Genomic DNA, 19701 nt, shown 5'->3' with positions numbered 1-19701 from the left:
TCTCTCTGGAAGATTCCAACAAGGGAGCCATAGCCCTGGCAGTTCCCAAGTCTGCAAAGCTCTTTGTGAGACCTTGTTTCAAGCAAGGTGCAATGTGAGGACTGCCCTCCAACACTGCCCTCTGATCTCAACACACATGGCAAAGAGGACACAACGATCAGAGCCCCGAGGTCTCTTCTACCCTCACGGAGGCCCTGATAACTAGATCCAAGTCAAGATAGTGGCCTCAGTCCTCACTGCACCCTCCTGACTGTTCTCCGAAGCAGGCACTTCAACCTGATTTGCAGATCTATAAACCGAGGCACGGAAGAATAGACTCACTCGCAGTCACTCAGTTAGCACAAGGCATGAGTGGGATTGTTGCCATGCAGCTATGAGTTTGTCTCTGCTGATATCCTACCCCAGACATTGGAGAAGCTAGAGCTGTTGGCTTGCAGATACACCATGATTTCCTTAAAGGGAATGAACAGCCTCTAAAATTGTAATACTTACCGATCCAGGCTCAGTTGGTAGAATACTTACCTAGCATGTACAAAGCCCTGGGTTCATTCCCAGTATTACATAAAGCAGGTATGGTAGTGCACACAGGACATGGGGGCAGGAGGATCATAAGTGCTGTGTCATTCTCTGATAAAATGGTGTCATGAAACCCTATCCCAAAAGCAAAGCAAAATAAGCTCTGATATTCATTATCACTCTCAGATTCTACGCTGGTTGGTTTTATTTAATCTTGACACAAGCTAGAATTATCTCAAAGGAGGAAATCTCAATTGAGAAAAATGCCTCATAAGATCCAGCTGTAGGGTATTTTTTAAACTAGTGATTGATGAGGGAGGGCCCTCCTTGGGCAGGTGGTCCTGGGTTCTATAAGAAAGCAGGTTGAGCAAACCAGTAAACAGCACCCCTCCATGGCCTCTTCCGCAGCTCCTACCTCCTGGTTCCTGCTCTGTTTGAGTTCCTGTCCTGACTCCTGACTCCCTGTGGTGATTAGTTGAAGTGTAAGCCAAACCCTGTCCTCCCCAAGCTGCTTTTTGGTCCTGGTGGTTCATCACAGCAATAGAAACCCAGACTAAGACAGGAACTCATTCACAATCTCTGTGCTGGTGGCTCCCGGGGACAATGTCCTTCAGGGGCAGGCAGAGACAAACAACCTGATTTCATTTGCAATCATGCCTGGAAGCTGAATTGGGGAGATCCATAAATATTCACGTACATTGGGATGTTGGTGCCCATTTGGACTCTGTCTTCTCCTGGCCCCCTAGTGCCTGCCATCTAACAGTATTTATTATGCCTTTGAGATTCAGAAAGCCCAAGTTAGATTGCTTCTATTAGTCTCCAGCCAGGAAGCTTGGGGCTGCATCTACTGAGGAGAAAAACCTTTCACAATTATCTGGAAAAACCCAAAGCGATTCCTGGCGTTGACCCTATCAGAACTTCCTGAGGCCGTGCAAAGCAGCAGAAGGCCAGATCGGTGCTGTCCCCATGACTTCATCTCCTTTGTGATCCTCCTTTTCTTTTTCTGGTCAAATCAAACAAAAACAAAACACCTGCCAACATTAGTTCTATATTAGGAGGAATAATGGTAAGGGAATCTAAGATTAGCCTAGTGTTGATCAGGATCCCTCGCCAAATAGATGATTCAGTTTCCAATTTCACATGTCACACTCTGCAGAGGTCAACAGCCAACAAAGAGGCAGCCCAAGCGAGAACGCTGGGAGGCTGTGAGATGATGTAATGGTGTTAAGACATCAACTAGGCTGACGAGCGGTCCTAGCTCTGCTCCTCACCCAATCCTCTTCCTTAACATCCTTAATGATTTGCCCCCTCTCAGCCTCAGTTTCTCCAAATAAAAAGTGGTCCTGGAAGCAATGATTGAAGCAGCTGTGTCAGCAATTTAGTGAGCTCATCTCTGCCCCTGTCACTAGGGGTGCAAACCTGCTAACATGTCTGTTAGTTTACAGACATGCCAAGGACACTATGAGGTAGTGGCACCTTTGCATACAAGCAGATTTGGGCTTGAAGTCCAGCTCTATAAATAGTCCCAGTGCAATTTGACACACTTTTCTTGACTTCTTAGAGATTTGGTGCCTCCTGCTCTTTATTGGGAGGTGGAAATGACAAATGCTAAGTAAGGCATTCTTTCATTTAAATACTTGAGACTCGATCCTGGCAATGGCTCTGTGGGCACTTGTATACTCATATGTACTTGTATCTTTAAGAGGTACCTGGACTTTTGCCTTTGGATGATGTGAAAGCTGGATCTCAGAGACTAGGGCATCTGTGCAACGTCCTGGGCTTTTCATTGCAAGCATGGGTGTGAAGAATGCTGTGAAATAGAGACCCTTGAATTTCTCTGGATTCTTCTTGGCAAGTATGTAGAAGAGAGTATGTGTGAATACATTTATGGTAAGGCAAAGGCTTTCAGAGGTATACCTTAGCCATGTTGAGTGTCATTTCAGTAGTGTGGCTCTGCTTCATTTTGCTAGAGGTGTAGGCATGCTATGGCTGGCCAGAGCCCTAGGGCTTCGTGAAAGACAGTGGATGAAACACCCTGTGAGTTACTTTCTCTGTACTTCCTGGAGCCATTAAATTAGCAACTTTTTCTATATACAAACTGTAGACCTATATTTAAGGACCATCAGTTGGAAGAGGCAAAGGTGGTATAGAACTGTGTGTGAAGTAGGCATCTCTGGTCACTCTGCGAATTAGCTGCAAATGACTAATGTTAAAGAAAGCATTCCTTCATTTAAACATTTGAGACTTGACCCAGGCTACAGCTATGTGAGCACTTAGGTGCTCATATGTAGGATACCTACATAGCTTCACATGACCCTCCTGGTATAACAGGGGTGTGATTTGGTAATATTCCCTGGAAAGTTGTAGCTCAACTGATGGAAACTTACTGTTGTTCCTATCTCATCCTTTTACACGAACTCCAATCATCCCGATCCTCAGGTTCCTCCTTGGTGTGCCTGCCTGCAAGTGTCAGTGCCTGCCTCTCTGGTCTACCCGTAGTTCATGCAATTCTCACACATGCATAGGGCCAACACACTGACAATTCAGAAGTCTACTTGGCCAGTGGGGCAGTTCGCATTGCACTGGATTTTATCAGCACTCGGATCATCTGAAGCTCTTGGCCAGAGCACAGCCATTATCCTGGAGAGAACCAGAATGCACACAAACAGCAACCAAACCAAGTCCATGTGCGCATCCCAGCTTTGCATGGAGCAGATAAGAACCAACTTCACACAATCTTGGCAGAGTTTGGTGGCATGGAGTTGTTCATGAAATAGACATCTCTGGTTTAGACAGGCTGGGTATCTGACTTCTTCAGGAATTCCTAACTCCTTTCCTGGTAGGTGAGAAGAGAGAGCAGCTCTGAAGTCACTGGCAACACACTGAGGAACTAAAACACAGTAGCTGGGAGAGGGGACAGGAGCAAAAGCCAACCATTAACTGCAGAGCACACTGTGGAGGCAGCCAGCCTACCTGGCGCCATAGTCACTGAACTTCATGGACTTTGTTAAAGAAGTCAGGAAGGTGTCTAATCCATCTTCTATTGCAAGGCAAGGAGTTAAAAATAGAAGAGCTGGTCTCTTCAGATGGAGAGTGAAAGAGATTTAAAAAAAATAAGACTAATCCGTGTTTGTGAAACAGTTAGCTCACCTCGATCAGCAGAGGGCAGGAAGCAGCTGTAAGGAAGAGATCCTCAACCCTCAGGAGAGGGGCAGGGGGAGGGGATTATGGTATTAAAGTTTCTGTTGCCTTCTTCTCAAAAGACCTAGAACAGCTTTAAAACAAACAACAACAAGAAAAAGACAATCTGTCTTGAAGAAGATTTTTAAAAAAAAAAAAAAAAAGAATAATAGACCTGCACTGTTTGGTTTATAACTTTTGAAGTGTAATAGTAAACAAATGAGTGTCATTTCTGAAGTCTAAGGATGTCATCAGACCCCTTTCTAAATCTCCATTTTATTAATCCACACAAGATGGACAATGCAATCACCTTCATCAAAGGCTCCAGTGAGTGTTACACGAGATGCTGACGACAGTGTTCAGGGCTCTTGTTGTCTATGACTGTCTATGAACCTGAAGGAAAACAAAATCAGTGTTAGGAACACTGACTGCTGCTCAGGCACACTAGGGAATGTGAGCTCCACTTGATCAGAAGTAAGGGTTGCTCTGAATTACCCGCCCTCAGAAAAAGGGAACTGGTTACCTCTTATGGGACCCACTGATAATGGAGCAAGCCTCTATGTATTCCCTGGAGCAGCAAGCTGTCCCATATTCCCTATACCTAGGTAAGTAGCATGAGTTTCTTACCTTGGCGAGTCACTGACAATAGTTTAAGGGATGGGATCCTGGGCTTGCCAGGCTTTTTGTTTCTGTCACCCTGGAAGTCCCTAGGCCTGTCATGTAGCAGGCAAAGTTGTGAGCTTCAGGAGGAAGGGCTCATGTCTCCTTGCGTTGCACTCACAGGAGGTAGTCAAACAGACCACTGTAGGATGTAACACAATGAATCTCAGTCTGCCAGCTCATTTCCCTGGCACAAAAAGCTGAGTTGATCATGTGTCCCAAGAGGTCATGAGATCTACTGAAAGCCTCCAGCAGGGTATCCAGTGTGAAAGGTGTTGGGGAACTGTCAACTCAGACACTGAGTGTGAAGGGGGAAAGATCATATGCATGATCGACATCTCTATGTCATAGAGAGTCACCATCAGCCTCTAGGGCATGGACCTGTCAAACCTGGTGTTCACAGGTCCTGTCCTCAAATCCTTGTTAGGTTAACCTGCCCAGACTTCTGCCCTGGGGTCATGTTGAGGGGGAAACCCCTCTTTCCCTTTGTTAGTTAGCTTTGAGAACGTATAGGCAGGAGAAGGGACATGATGTGAGCAGGTTATATGGTCCATGAGTATGCATTGTGAACAAGTTGGCCCTGTATCTCCAGGCTCCTAAACCCACTCTACTACCCTGAGCTAGCACTCGGCCCACTGATCATCCCACCCCTCTGTCTCTCAGTGCCAAGAGCACATTAACTGAGGCACTTTATTTCCGGATATGCAGTGGAGGGAGTACCCACAAGATACCTTCCAAAGAAAATATTTTGACTCTCTAGCAGCAAAATACAATAACCATCCTCGTCATTTCTGAAGCTCTGGCATCGACTCAACACATTCTTACTTAGAACAATGTAACAGGCTGACTTCTGTTTGGGCCCCTACATTCTTTTGTCCTTTCCAGCAAAGTGTGAAATATGCATTTCCTGGCACTAGGACAACAGCCTCTGAGAATAAGAAATAATAACGATCATGAACCAGAGGCAGGTGATGTAATTCCAGCCCCTCTGGGTCCTGGGACAGCATGACAAGCATGATCAAAAGTAAGCAGTTCTAGACAAGTGCCTAGTTTCAATGAGTTGGCCTCATTTCCTGCAATCGAGAATGGTGTGATTTGAAAAACCACTTATTGCCAACCCTACACAGACTTCATTACTTCTTGATTATATCATCTTGGTTTTGGTCACATGACCTCTAAACCCCATTTTTTTTTTATACACAGAAGCATAAAACATGGATAAATAGTGCAAAGGAGAGAGTAGCAATTGGAGAAGTCAGAGAACAGGTTTGAAAAAATGAACGAGCTAGGTTAACCTTCCAAGAAGAGATACACACACTATGTCTCTAACGATGAAGGGTGGTAGGCGCACAGGTGCAAGGGTTACCTTGTGCAAAGCCTAGAGAAATTATTGAGCAGAGGAAGCCCTCCACAATGACTCTGCAAACATAGCCTGAGAGCAGGGTGTGGTACAGCGCAATGGTTCTCTCTCTGACTCAACTGCTTGTCTACAATGCCATCACCCCCACTTATCTAAACCACCTTAGCAACAAGGTCCCCATAGACAGACAGCCACCTGTAACAGTACCTGCAGTCTGTCTTAGCCCCTTTCCTGTATGTGTTTGTTTCCTGGGATGCTGTAACAAGCGACCACAAAATGGAGTGGAGGGTATTCTTTTGTTTCTATGATAAAAAATCATGACTAAAAGCAATTTCATGAAGTATTATTTTGGCTTATGGTTCCATAGGGAAAGGTGTCTATAATGATAATAGAAGCAGGAACAGAGGGACAAAGACAGGACGTGTGGTGAGGATAGAAACTTCAAAGCTAAGCCGGGTGTGGTGGCACACGCCTTTTAATCCCAGCACTCAGGAGGCAGGGGCAGGCGGATTTCTGAGTTCGAGGCCAGCCTGGTCTACAAAGTGAGTTCCAGGATAGCCAGAGCTATACAGAGAAACCCTGTCTCGAAAAAAAAGAAAGAAAGAAACTTCAAAGCTTACCTCAGTGATGTACTTTTTCCAGTAAGTCTCCACCTCCTTAAAGGCCCCATAACCTTCCCCAAAACTAGGGACTGAGTGTTCAAATATATGAGCCTGTGACAGACAGTTCTAAGTTAAACAACCACAGCAAGCTAAAACAAAAGAAATTTGGAACTAGAGAGATGAGTCATGTTGTCTAATGCTTACCATGTATGTGTGAGGAGCTGAATTTGATTTCCACAATGCACATAGAAAATTGTGTGGTAGTACACACTGTGCCCTGGATCCTGAACACAGGATTGATGTTGGCTTTTCATGGTTTCACTCTTGCCTTGGAATCTTTCCTTAATCTTTAATGGTTCTTTGAGAATGGATGTTTATTCTGCACTACTGTGTATTAGAAGTACACAACTTACTTACTTTGAGACAGTCTCATATTGCCCAGGCTGCCCTGTGACTCTATGTATTCCACACTGTCTTTAATTTAGGTCCGACTCCTCCTGGTTCCACCTCCCAGATGCTAGTACTACAGGTTTTGTGTGCAAACTTTTCTCGGGGAGATACAACACGCATATCTACTCACTCCGGTAGGTGTCCCACAGCAGACTAAGGTATAGACACCACCAAAGTCCAATTGAGTGAACGAATGGCTTTGTACTGGCTGGTTTTGGGTGTCAACTTGACACAGGCTGGAGTTATCACGGAGAAAGGAGCTTCAGTTGAGGAAATGCCTCCACAAGATCCAGCTGTAAGGCAGTTTCTCAATTAGTGATCAAGGGGGAAAGGCCCCTTGTGGGTGGGACCATCTCTGGGCTGGTAGTCTTGGGTTCTATAAGAAAGCAGGCTGAGCAAGCCAAGGAAAGCAAGCCAGTAAAGAACATCCCTCCATGGCCTCTGCATCAGCTCCTGCTTTCTGACCTGCTTGAGTCCTGACTTCCTTTGGTGATGAACAGCAATGTGGAAGTGTAAGCTGAATAAACCCTTTCCTCCCCAACTGCTTCTTGGTCATGATGTTTGTGCAGGAATAGAAACCCTGACTAAGACAGGCTTTTATTGAGGTTTCTGACATAAGTATGGGTGACGGGTTTCTTATAGGAGCAGAAGTCAACAGGTTGGAGAGTGTCCTTTCAAGGTGCCTCAATTGGTCCAAACACCTCCCAGGTAACTCAGTTGGTTTCTGCTTCTTCCACACAGCTGGTCTGGTTTCAGGGTCTTCTTTGAAGCTCAGCTTGTCTGAACATCTTAGCAGCTTAGCTTTGCCTACTCTGGCAGGGAAGTACTTAGTGAATTGGCTCAGTTTCAGGGACTTCCTGAAGCAGTTTTGAGTTATTTACCTTTCTGTGTAAAGAGCTCTCCTGTAGGATGAGATGTCTCCATCTTGGAGAAAGTTTATACACAAGAGGCATGTGTGACTCTTTTCATTTGCTCCGTGCTAACGGTTTGTGTCTCAGAATAGACTAGACTTATAAAGAATTGTTGGAAGTTAAGAATATGTGGACTCTTGCATTATGGGATGGTATTTTGCTTGTTTTTTTAAAATATTTTTTATTACGTATTTTCCTCTATTACATTTCCAATGCTATCCCAAAAGTCCCCCATACCCTCCCCCCCACTCCCCTGCCCACCCATTCCCACTTTTTGGCCCTGGCGTTCCCCTGTACTGGGGCATATAAAGTTTGTGTGTCCAATGGGCCTCTCTTTCCAGTGATGGCCAAATAGGCCATCTTTTGATACATATGCAGCTAGAGTCAAGAGCTCCGGGGTACTGGTTAGTTCATAATGTTGTTGCACCTACAGGGTTGCAGATCTCTTTAGCTCCTTGTATACTTTCTCTAGCTCCTCCATTGGGGGCCCTGTGCTCCATCCAATAGCTGACTGTGAGCATCCACTTATGTGTTTGCTAGGCCCTGGCCTAGTCTCACAAGAGACAGCTATATCAGGGTCCTTTCAGCAAACGCTTGATAGTGTATGTAATGGTGTCATCGTTTGGAGGCTAATTATGGGATGGATCCCTGGATATGGCAGTCTCTAGATGGTCCATCCTTTTATCTCAGCTCCAAACTTTGTCTCTGTAACTCCTTCCATGGGTGATTGTTTCCAATTCTAAGAAGGAGCAAAGTGTCCCCACTTTGGTCTTTGTTCTTCTTCAGTTCCATGTGTTTTGCAAATTGTATCTTATATCTCGGGTATACTAAGTTTCTGGGCTAATATCCACTTATCAGTGAGTACATATCATTTTAGTTCTTTTGTGATTGTGTTACCTCACTCAGGATGATGCCCTCCAGGTCCAACCATTTGCCTAGGAATTTCATAAATTCATTCTTTTTAATAGCTGAGTAGTACTCCATTGTGTAAATGTACCACATTTTTTTGTATCCATTCCTCTGTTGAGGGGCATCTGGGTTCTTTCCAGCTTCTGGCTATTATAAATAAGGCTGCTATGAACATAGTGGAGCATGTGTCCTTCTTACCGGTTGGGACATCTTCTGGATATATGCCCAGGAGAGGTATTGCAGGATCCTCCGGTAGTACTATGTCCAATTTTCTGAGGAACCGCCAGACTGATTTCCAGAGTGGTTGTACAAGCTTGCAATCCCACCAACAATGGAGGAGTGTTCTGCTTTCTCCACATCCTCACCAGCATCTGCTGTCACCTGAATTTTTGATCTTAGCCATTCTGACTGTGTGAGATGGAATCTCAGGGTTGTTTTGATTTGCATTTCTCTGATGATTAAGGATGCTGAACAGTTTTTCAGGTGCTTCTCTGCCATTTGGTATTCCTCAGGTGTCAACTTGATACAACCAAGAGTTACCTAGGAAGAGGGTGTTCATTATAGGGATTGACCAAGTCAGACTGTCCTGGGGCCGGTCTGTGGGGAATTGTCTCTAGATCGATTCTTTAGAAGAGCCTATCTCACTTCTGTGTAGGTAGTTCTAGGTTTATAAGAAAGCTGAGTTAGGACACCTAACCAGTAAGCCTTGTTCTTTGTTGGTTTCTGCTTCAAGTTCCTATTTTGCATAAATGCCTTGGCTCTCATTGATAATGGATCATAACCTAAAAGGTAAAATAAACCCTTTCTTCCCCAAATTGCTATGCTTATGAATCCTGATTATCCCAGCAACAGAAAGCATACTGGGATAAATAGCCATGAACATTTGGTGGTCAGAGGCAAACTATCATGTCTTGAATTAGAAATGAGCCCATACAAGCTCATGTTTAGAGCACGTGTTCCCTTTTCAGATTGGTTATTTTGGGAAGAGATGGAACCTACCTGACAGAAGCAGATTAGTTTGGGTAGGCATTTGAAGAATAGTTCCTAGCCCTGGTTGTGGACCTAGTTTCTTTCCCCAGTCTGCTGAGATGTCAACAGCCGTCTTCTACTTTATACCCTCACTGTGTGGCTAGGGCTGCCTGGCTATGCCTTCCTTGGTGTGATAGACTCAAACTCTTTGAAATTACAAGCCAAAGTAAACATCTCTTCCCTTAAGTCAGCATGTGGGTCACACATTCTGGGGGTTGGATGACCCTTTCACTCAAGTCTTATATTAGGTATCTTGAATATCAGATATTTACATTATGATTTATAACAATAGCAAAGTTACAGTTATGAAGTAGCAGTGAACATAACTTTGTGGTTGGAGGTCACCACAGCTTGAGGAAGCATATTCAAGGGTCCTAGCATTTGGAAGGTTGACACACACTGGCTTGTTTGTGGGAGGTATTCTGTCTTAGAAGTGAATAGTGATGACGGTACCTTTAGGAGAGGAACTTCAGAGAGGCTCCCCTGCTTTTTCACCCCGAGAAGACAAGGTGGGGAGCATCATCTTTGAATTAGAAATGGGCCCTTGCCAAACGCTGACTCTATCAGGGACTTGATCTTGGACTTTGCAGCCTCAAGAACTATAAGAAATACATTTTTATTATTATAAGCCACCTCAGTTGTGACAATTTTTTTCAGTATCATGAATAGACCAATATCATAAAATTACTGGAAACAATCAAATGAAATACTGAAAATGAAAAGAATTTACAAAAAATCCAAAGTGCCATCTCAGAAAATGCTAAATATAATTTTGTGAGTAAATAATAACAATTATAACTATATAAAATAACCTTACATTATTTATGGAAGACACCTGTATTGGTGCGAGTCAACATGCTCATATTGCACTTTCTCTGTGAAGCCTTTGAGAAACAACTTGAATTCTAACTTCTTTTGTGTATCACAAATAAAGACTGTCAGTCTGTTAAGGAAAATCAATGCTAAAGGTCTTTGAATGTTTCCCCGTAATTCAGATATGGGAGTGACCATTAACCCAAACAACTCACTCATTAAATTAATTTAAGAATGGAGATTAAAAGCTACTGGCATGATCTGAATTTTGTAGCCAACCAAAATCTATATATTGGAATCCAACTTTCATGTGTTAGGATTAAAAGGTAGGACCAGCACTCTTTATGAGGTCGATGTCCCTGTAAAATGGGTCCAAGGAGCTTGGTCTTCCCACTATATGAGGATGTACAGAGGTCCCTTTCGTGAGTATCAGGCTCTCGCTGAGTACCAAATCTGCTGGCACCTGACCTTAGCGCTGTGAACAGCAATTTCTAGTGTTGATGGGTTTTCCAGTTTTGATATAGTAGCCTCAACAGACTTGATCATTTCAAAGACAATTTACATTTCCCTGCTGACTTAAGTTACTTCTTGGACTATATTGTTTTCTGAATCATCAAGACACTTTCTTATTTTAAGTGTTCTCCATATTCCCATTACCCACCTCCACCTGACTCATAGGTTTTGGTAGTGGAGGAAAGAAGAGTAATTCCTCTGTGAGTGGGCTGAAACAGCTGTGACATGTTTGTGGTGGTGTTTGTTTACTCTTTATTTACACAGTATCTTATTATGTAGTTCAGGTTTACCTTGAACTTGCTATGTACCCTAAGCTTTTCTTGAACTTAATGTTAATCCCCCTGCATCATTGCTTCTCGGCCTTTTGACTAAGATCAAGTGTAATCCCCCTGCATCAGCCTTGTAAATGCTAAGTCTTCTGCTCTAAACTTGTTCCGGTCCACATCTCTAATCTGATTGGATCCCTTTCTACTGAAGTTAGAGTACACTGGAACTTAACATCCATGAGGATGTTAACAGGACGTGAATTTGTCACTCTACTCTCTGTGAACACTCAGTTTCAATGAATGTTTAAATTGCAAAACACTGACACAGCATGATGTGAGGCAAACTATGTTTCTTTAGTAATGTAAGCTTTAGTTTGCACATGAAATACCTTGCTAAATTCTGATAGTTTCTTTACGAGTGAAATGCATTTTGTTTTTAGTTGTTCTTCACCTGCTTTAAAACAAGAGATGACCAAACAGCCATTGCGTATGAATATAAGGGTTTGTATACAAGATGGAGTGATTAAAAAAACAAAAAAAGATAAACCCTGGAAGTCAAGTTTACCAGACAAGTCACCAACCAAGAATGTACTTTAGATGCTAGTGATTCTGCACGGCCCTGGGACTTTAGGCTCAGCCCCTCTGTGGTTTGAACACAGAAACACTTAGTCTCACGTAATATTTGATCTTGACTGTCACCTTGACAGGAATCTTAATTACTTGTCTATTACTGTGATAAACACCATGACCAAAGCAACTTATAGAAGGGAGAGTCATGACAACAAGCAGGCATGGTATCTGTCTGGAGCAGCAAGCTGAGAACTCATATCCTGAATTGCAAGCAAGAAGCCAAGTGTGAGCTATGAATGGCACCAAGTCTTTGTTCACTCAAAGACCATCTCCAGTGGTCTTTCTTCTAGCAAGACCATGTCTCCTAAGCCTCTCTATATAGCACCGGCTGTGTACCAAGTATTCAAATGTTCTAGACCACGAGGAACATCTCATTCAAACCTCCATAAAAGACCCTAGAATCACCTAGAAAACAAGCATCATGGGGCTGTTTGCAAGGGAGTTTGTAGATAGTTAATTGAAGTGTGAAGACCTCACTCTTTAACTTTGAGCGGCACCATTCCTTTGGTACTAGACTGGATAAAAAGGAGAAAGAGGACTGAGCAGAAGGATCATTGATTATTCTGAGCTTCCTGAGTCCAGGAATGTGACCAGTTCCCCACAAACCTCTGCTGCCATGACTTCTTCAACCATGATGGCTATCCCCAGGAACTATGAGCTAAAATAAACCACTCCTTTCTGAAGTTGCCTTTTGTTGGTATTTTGTTACAGCAACGAGAAAATCACTAGCATACCCAAAGCTTCACACACTGGAAGCTTGATCCTTAGTGTGATGGTGGTAGTGGTGGGAGGACATAGTGGGTGGTAGGGATAGTGAGAAGTCATTCCTGACCGCCTCCATCTTCATGACTCACCATGTAATCTCTCTTCTTGGCACACACTCCTACCATCCATGGGCCATCACCATGAAGTCCTGAGCACAGCTGAGTTAGTGCTAGTACCATGTCTTTGATACTGTTCCTCCAAACCATGAATTCGTCAAACCTCTTTTCTTTATAAAGCATTATTCCTCAGGAATTGACTATTATAACAGAAAGTAGGCTAACATAAATCTTTAGGATGAGTGCTTCCCAATCAACATTACTTTATCCAGGACTGATGTCCATGCACAGCACCAGTGCAAGTTGAAGTTCAGGCCCTGGTTCTGGACTAATGATGGAGAGCGGGAACTCTGTTCAACTGTGGCTCCATGATCCACTGAGTTTTATATGACATTCCCTTCCTCACTTCCTGGCAAGCCTCAGACAAAGCCTTTACCTATGGGACCTCAGTTTTCCCTTCCTGCACACAGAGCTGGGCCTGGATGCTAACAAAGGCACCATTCCTGGTGGCTTGACTTTTACGGAGACTGACCATCCATCCCTAGGACTTGTGTTTCATGGAGAATTATCTCAACCTAAGTTGGTAGAGAGTTCATTTCTGGAAAGAAAGAAATATTCTTGCTTCAAGAGAAATTTTGACACATCACTTCTGGGTGAAATTCTTTGTCACCTTCCTCAGCCTGTTTCTTGCTTTGGGACAAAAATAGGCTCCTAATTATCTATACACAGCAATTTGTCTCCTCCCCCACTAAGATGTTTAATCTTTTTTAAAACATAAATTCATAGAAAATGTCAAAATTATTCTGACTACAGGGTTGTGACATGATGGTAATACCTCAGAAGCCAGCTAGAGACAATGTCCACGGAGACTGCCCTCATCAGTCACAGGAAGAATGAAGAGGCATAGTGCTGACCAGCATCTCAGGTAGGCTCAGGAAAAAGGCCTGTGCTGGCTACAGGCAATTCCTTCTTGGTTTTGAGACTTTCCTCTTTCAAATGAAGTCTGTAATCTCTATTGATCCTAATGTACAAGATCAGGAGCTCCAGTCAAAATGGCCAAGAATAACTGCTTCAACACACTTACAGGAGGGCTGAAGGCCATGGGGTGTGAGCTTAGATATGGATAAAGTAGATGTAGGACACCACACTTATCTTCTGCTGGGCCAGGGGAGTGGAGGATAAAGAATGTTCCCTATAGACAGGAGTAAGATTAGAGTAGTGAGCAGAGTGCACAGGCATATTTGTTACTGTTCTTGTGTCTGTGACAAAACTCTAGTCAAAAGCGCCTTAAGGAAAGAAGCAAATGGTTTGAAGGTTGAGTCCCTCACTGCAGCAGGAGCTGAGGCTGCTGGCAACACTGCATTTGCAAACAGCGCTGCATCCACACAAAGGATGCAGAAGGCAGCAAATGCTGGCACTCAGCTCCCTTGCTCCCTTTTGATTAATGGTGTCATCCACCATGAAGCCCGGACGATGGCTGAGCCAGTGCTAGTACCTGGGCTGGTGCTGCCTTTCCTCAGGGGGAGTCTTCAGTTAAGCCGGTCTAGAACGTCACTCACAGACACGCTTAGAGATTTGTCTCCTAAGCCATTGTAGATCCTGTCAAGTTGACAGTTAGTGTTAACCACTGTGGTAGCTGTGTAAGTATACAGAGAGGAAACAGGCAGTGGGAACATGAATGGTGGTGGAGCAGAAAGCTTTGTGATGCTCAACCAGGGGCCGGAGGGGGAGAGTTGGTCAAGAATGCTGGAGACAGTGGGAAAGGCTCAAGGGACAACTGACTGGAGTGGCGAAGAGCTGAGAGGGCCATCAGGCCAGGGATTGCTTGAGGCGAGGAAAGAGACTGATTAGCAGGGGATGCTTCAGCCTTCAGGACAACAAATCTGAAACACCTCATCCTGTCTCTGGCTGACCTTCTGCAGGGAAGCAGGGAAGGGAGGGAGGAAGAGCTCTTGAAGTCTGATCATAGGACATGCTCTGGGCCAGGAACTGCTGCTGCGCTGATGAATTCTCTTTGTTACTCCTTGGAGGTTTATCATATGTGTGGCCATCCCAAGAGCTAAAGATGAGCCCAAGGGCGAACACACAGGTCATGAGAAAAGATGATTTTGGATTTGTGACATGATTGGTCAGATGGTACCCTTAGTAAGCAGAGTTTTACTGCCAGTAACTGAGTTGATACTGGTCCATAAGGGAGGAAAGGAGGCCAAGTAGATAGCCTAGTGGCTAAAGTATTTGCCTTGCAAATGAGAGAGCCTGAGTTTTAAGCTCCAGAACCCATGTTTCTTTGCTTTTTTTGTTTTGTTTTTGTTTTTGTTTTGTTTTGTTAAAGCTGATCACTGTGCCATGTTGCCCAGATCTGGAGAGGGAGAGATAAAAGGATTCCTGGGACAAGTTAGCAAGCTCCAGTCTAATGAGAAACTTTGTCTCAAACAAACACGGTGGACAGCTCCTAGGGAAGGACACATACACTACATACACCACACACACACACACACACACACACACACACACACACACACACTACATACACCCCCACACCACTTTGCTTTCCAGATCTCAGTTGCCCTTCTGGGCAACATAAAGGTGATACTGAAAATCACTGTGAAGATTAAATATCTACCCCCTGCAGATCCCGGGAGAACAAAAGCCCCAGATGGGGCTGAATAGAAGGAACCAAAACTTTTTCTTCTGCTGCCGGGACTGTCCTACTTGTTTGCCAGACAGTCACTGGATGGGGTGGAAGAGTGGCCAGGAAATCCAAATGGAGACAGCACGGAGAGAGGAGATAAAAGTCATGCCAGGCTGGGGTTCACCCTTTTTCTTTCTTGCGTTGTGAACCCCATGTTATGAAGCAACTGCCCTCCTCTGGCCTCGGTGCCCCCTGGATACAATGAGGGTGTTTGCTTAGGCAATTTTAAAAGCTCTTGCATCTCTGATGTTTAAACATTCTTTAAATGTATTCGTTTCAAAACCCTTGTGAGTCCTTCCAGGGGCTAAGTCTCCTACCTGGTCAGTTTTGAAATAACGACCGGGGAACCCATTAGTGTGGGCAGCCCCTGGGGGCGTGTGTTTTCTGTACTTGGATGCATGCCATTTTCCAACATCTCATGTTTTCAAATAATAACTGTTATTTCTGTTACATGGTTCAGTCACAAAGGGTTTGCTGTGCCAAGGTGCCTGGGGCTGGGAGCCGGGCACACAGTTTTGGCAGTCTCTTCCCTCTGAGAATGTGTCTACACCTGCATGACAATTAACCAAGTGATTTAAGTGAAAACCCTGCCACTTTACACCTGAAATATGCTAATAACTGGGGGGGGGGTGGAATCTGTGGGAGTAGCTGACATTAATTACCTGAATAATTGCCTCAGCCCCTCATATTTGAAAGCTATCTCACTAAAACGAGGGTTCCCCCCCCCAAAACAATACATGTATTCAGACCTTTCTATAGGGGTAATAGGGACAGGTCATGTAAGGGGCTCCTGGGTTCTGGTGTAACCACATCTCAGGTGCCACTGGCTTCTTCCGGTTTGCTCCCGACCACGTCTTCCTTATAACCTCTTCTTACCCATGAGATGATGAGGTGCCAGGGAACCCCGACACATCAGTACCCAGACCCTCAGCTCTCCTGAAGAAGCCCATGACGTCCTGAGGGTGGGGTCCTCCAGGATCACTTGAGGGAAGCTGTTGTTTGCTGAGGGCTCCATACTTCCCACCATCTTGCCTCCTAGCACTTCAGAACCCCTAGAGTAGCCTTGGGAAGGAGCTGCCTGCAAAGGAATAGCCAAGAAATGTGGCCCACAAGGGGCCACGTTTGACCTTCTGTTGATACAGTCAGCATCCCTGAGGCTCACAGACAGTTGGGAGGACTATGGAGCGATGAAAGGCCCTTCTGTCCTAAGCACCTAGCTAAAAGCCCTAAGCATCCCAGAGCTTTCTGGCTTACATCCCCAGAACAAGACAGATTGATGGGTAAGTGGCAGGGTTGGTCATTGGAGGTGAGTCAAGTCCCCTCTGCTTGTGCCATGGTGTATAAATTGCCACATCTTGGTTCTCACCTGTGACAGGTATGGATGCTGTACCTCCCAGACAGGGTCACCATTCTTGCGCTCTGCCCTCTTGAGTCCCAAGGAAGCGACTTGGAGCCAAGCAAGATTGGTACCTGCAACTGGTTCCCAGGTGACCTCTTGTAACCTCTTCTTCCTTAGACAGGTCGCCTGACCTGTGACCCTGAGGTGCTGACAGCATCCCACCCTCTGGGGGAAGAAACAGGTCACTCTACTGAGTGTGCAAACAGATAAAGAACAAAGTGGTCCATAAATCAGGGCGACAGGGAAAACAAATACTTCTCTCCCTTGGGAAAGGATCAGGGTGGGATGTGTAAGGGTGTTTGGTGTCCAGGCAGGTTCCCTCTGGGCTTTTCTTGCTGCAGTGACCCCCACTGTGCACCTGGGCAGAGGTGAGAAAGGTAGGAGAGTGCCAGGCAGGGTCAGGAACTCAGTTGCTATGGTAGCAGAACCTCTGGTGAATCAATTGTTCTGCAGTATTTGAGTCAAGGCATCAGGTAACCCCTGGATCCCTTCCTAGAGCTGAGCCTGTGCCTGGGGAGAGATGCCTTCTCTATGGGCACCACTGCTTATTCTACAACCTGTCAGCAAGGAGTGAGCTAGGACTGGCCTCACAAGGCCTCCATTGGAATGGTCTGGCCTTCAGAAACCAACCATGGCCTGATTGCTGGTCCACATGAGAAGAGCCAAAGCTCAGTTTCTCCAATTGTAAAATGAGAAGCCAATCACTGACCTGCCTACTGCTCTAGCACATAATGAAAGTGGCAATGTATGAGTGAGGCCTGTAGCAGTGATGCATGCTGGGAGGGATGCTCACTGGTCCCCAACTTTTTCCAGTGGAGTCCAGGAAAGCAATTGAACCCGAAAGCTTCTGTTTGCCTCTTTGTTAAGGATACACCAGTGTCTACCCCGTGGAGTTATTTGGAAGACTGACCTAAAGCACACTAGGTTTATACTCGTGTTCCGCAGGAAAAACAAACAAAACAAAACAAAACTCTCCCCATCTTTTGAAAATATACCCTCTTAGCTCCATTGCTCAGTTTTCGGACATGAAAGCTCAGGACAGGATACTGGAGGTAAGACAGAGGAGGAGGAGACCCCCACCCTACCTAGGCCCTGTTTCCTGCTCACTACACTGCTCTCCTGCACCATGGCATTACTTACCACCCAAGCCCAGTCCCCAGTCAGAGCACTGTGCATCCTAGGACTGAGGTGTTCCCATAGATGTGGGACTTCTGGTCCTGGGGCCATCTAGCCAAACTACGGCCTTCTGAACAGAGAAGGGTTTGTCCCAGGTGTGCATGGCCACTTCCTAGTCCCCATTCAGGCCTGCTCAGACCATCACATGGGAAACAGCACCTCTTACTTTCCTGTCTGTCCCCTTCACAGTTTGTATATTGTTTGTTTGCTTCCCTGTGTCTCCTTTTCAGCAGGCAGGGAAGTAGATTTTGTATGTTTTTAAAGTACCCCCTTTCTAAATCACCCCAAGGGGTAGGTGCTATGGTCACCGTGGTGGTTGGAACAGAAGGAAACAGAATCTCAGAGTCAATCCCTCACTTGCCACTCCTGTGCATCAGAGCTACCAGGTTAAGCTGGGTGGCCCTATCCCATTTCTGGTTTCATTTTTTGTTTTTGTTTTTGTTTCTGTCTGTTTTTGTTTCTAGCCTAGCGGGAACTCCGAGGGTGATAAACATTTGATAGAGTTTTAGTAAATGAATTGGGGCTGGGGGTGGGGTAAGCGAAGCTACAGAATTTGGAGCAGGATTAAAGCAGAGAAGAGGCTGAAAGGCTTGGTTTTTTTTTTTTAAAGCGAGGATTAAAAAGAAAAGTTTATGGCTGTTGTGTGTTGACAGATGAGGCGCATGGGCCCCTGTGCAAAGCCGGAAGCAGCACTGGGTGCTTGGACAGAGGGAAACAGGGAAAGTGCAAACTTCAAAGCACCAAACAGCTTCTCTTAGACTGTGTCTAAACACGAGAGGTAATTAATCAAGCAATTCCTCCTCCCTCCCCCAACAGCCTCAATTATCTGGTTATTTGAAAACTGCCCATTTTATGGATAATGAGTGTTAATAGGCGATTGTCCGGAACTAGTCTCTCCCCTAGCTTGCTCCTTGGCATTCAAGGGCCTCCAGACAGCCACTGAGGCTCCGCTGGCTTCTGAGACTGGCCTGCCTACCTCCTTCCTCCAGTACTCTCCTTTGTCACTGGGCTGTCAGTGTGAAGGCAGTGTTAAAGCCCCCTGCTCTGCGAATCTGAGCTTCCTTCTGGTCTGCCATGTTTATTTCTCTTCTCAGCAGTGTCAAGCCTGGCCCTTCTGATGACTACTCTCCGAGCCAGCTTCATCTCTTCAGTCATGCCAGCGTCTCCAGGGGGGCAACCAGAGAACTGTGGGAAGAGGAATTGTTTTCCATCCCTCCCTGGCTCTCCTCCAAAGCAGAGCTGCCCTCTGGGGAGACTGATGTGAGCTGATAAGCAGTGTCTGGGGAGAAATTCTTGGCACCGATTCCATGTGGCTGAGCTCTTTAAAAGGCCAAGCTCCTGGGCTTGGGGCTGTAGCATAGCTTCGCATGCACGAGGCCCTGGGTTTAATTACCAGCACCGCAGGGGGAGAAAAGACATCCATGTTCCTGCGAGCCTCACCAAATCTGGCCTGTCGTGAGCAAGGCCTACAGACAAGAAGGCTGAGGCCTAGGGCTTCATATTGCATGTCTGAAGGACACAGAAGATGAACAGTGAGCAAGGGTCTAAACCCAGGGGCTAGGAGGTCACCAACGTTGTACTTTTTGACTTAAGAAAGAATAGAACCAAGAAAAAAAAAGTGAGCTGGGCAGTTCTTGTGAGATCTTGAGCCCCACGGTCACTTTCCGGATGGCAAAGCTAAAAGTGGGAAGGGACAGTGTTGACAGTGGCACCATGAGAAGGCCCATGGTGAATAGAGACCAGGGGAGGGAATACTAAGTGTGTTGGCGAAGTT

The 19701-nt window shown here is 45.3% G+C and overlaps 2 long non-coding RNA genes across 4 annotated transcripts; one reads left to right on the top strand and one right to left on the bottom strand.

The window, feature by feature from the left end:
* Positions 1–3059: 3059 nt before the first annotated feature.
* Gm35298 lies at positions 3060–17152 on the bottom strand. Of its 2 annotated transcripts, XR_381278.2 has the most exons (5): positions 17110–17152; positions 16719–16916; positions 4007–4089; positions 3667–3790; positions 3060–3352 (listed from the first exon to the last, which is right to left on the bottom strand). It is a non-coding gene; the product is annotated as a predicted gene, 35298 (long non-coding RNA). The 2 variants fall into 2 exon arrangements; XR_003950163.1 differs by having other exon boundaries at positions 16719–17131.
* On the top strand, positions 16777–19479 carry Gm35350. 2 transcript variants are annotated; one of them, XR_003950164.1, is made up of 3 exons: positions 16777–16839; positions 18581–18705; positions 19022–19479. It is a non-coding gene; the product is annotated as a predicted gene, 35350 (long non-coding RNA). The 2 variants fall into 2 exon arrangements; XR_381279.3 differs by lacking the exon at positions 16777–16839 and adding an exon at positions 17747–17803.
* Positions 19480–19701: the final 222 nt, after the last annotated feature.

Source organism: Mus musculus, chromosome 12, assembly GCF_000001635.26.
Source record: "Mus musculus strain C57BL/6J chromosome 12, GRCm38.p6 C57BL/6J".
NCBI lineage: Eukaryota > Metazoa > Chordata > Mammalia > Rodentia > Muridae > Mus > Mus musculus.
This window is presented reverse-complemented; position numbering and strand designations above follow the sequence as displayed.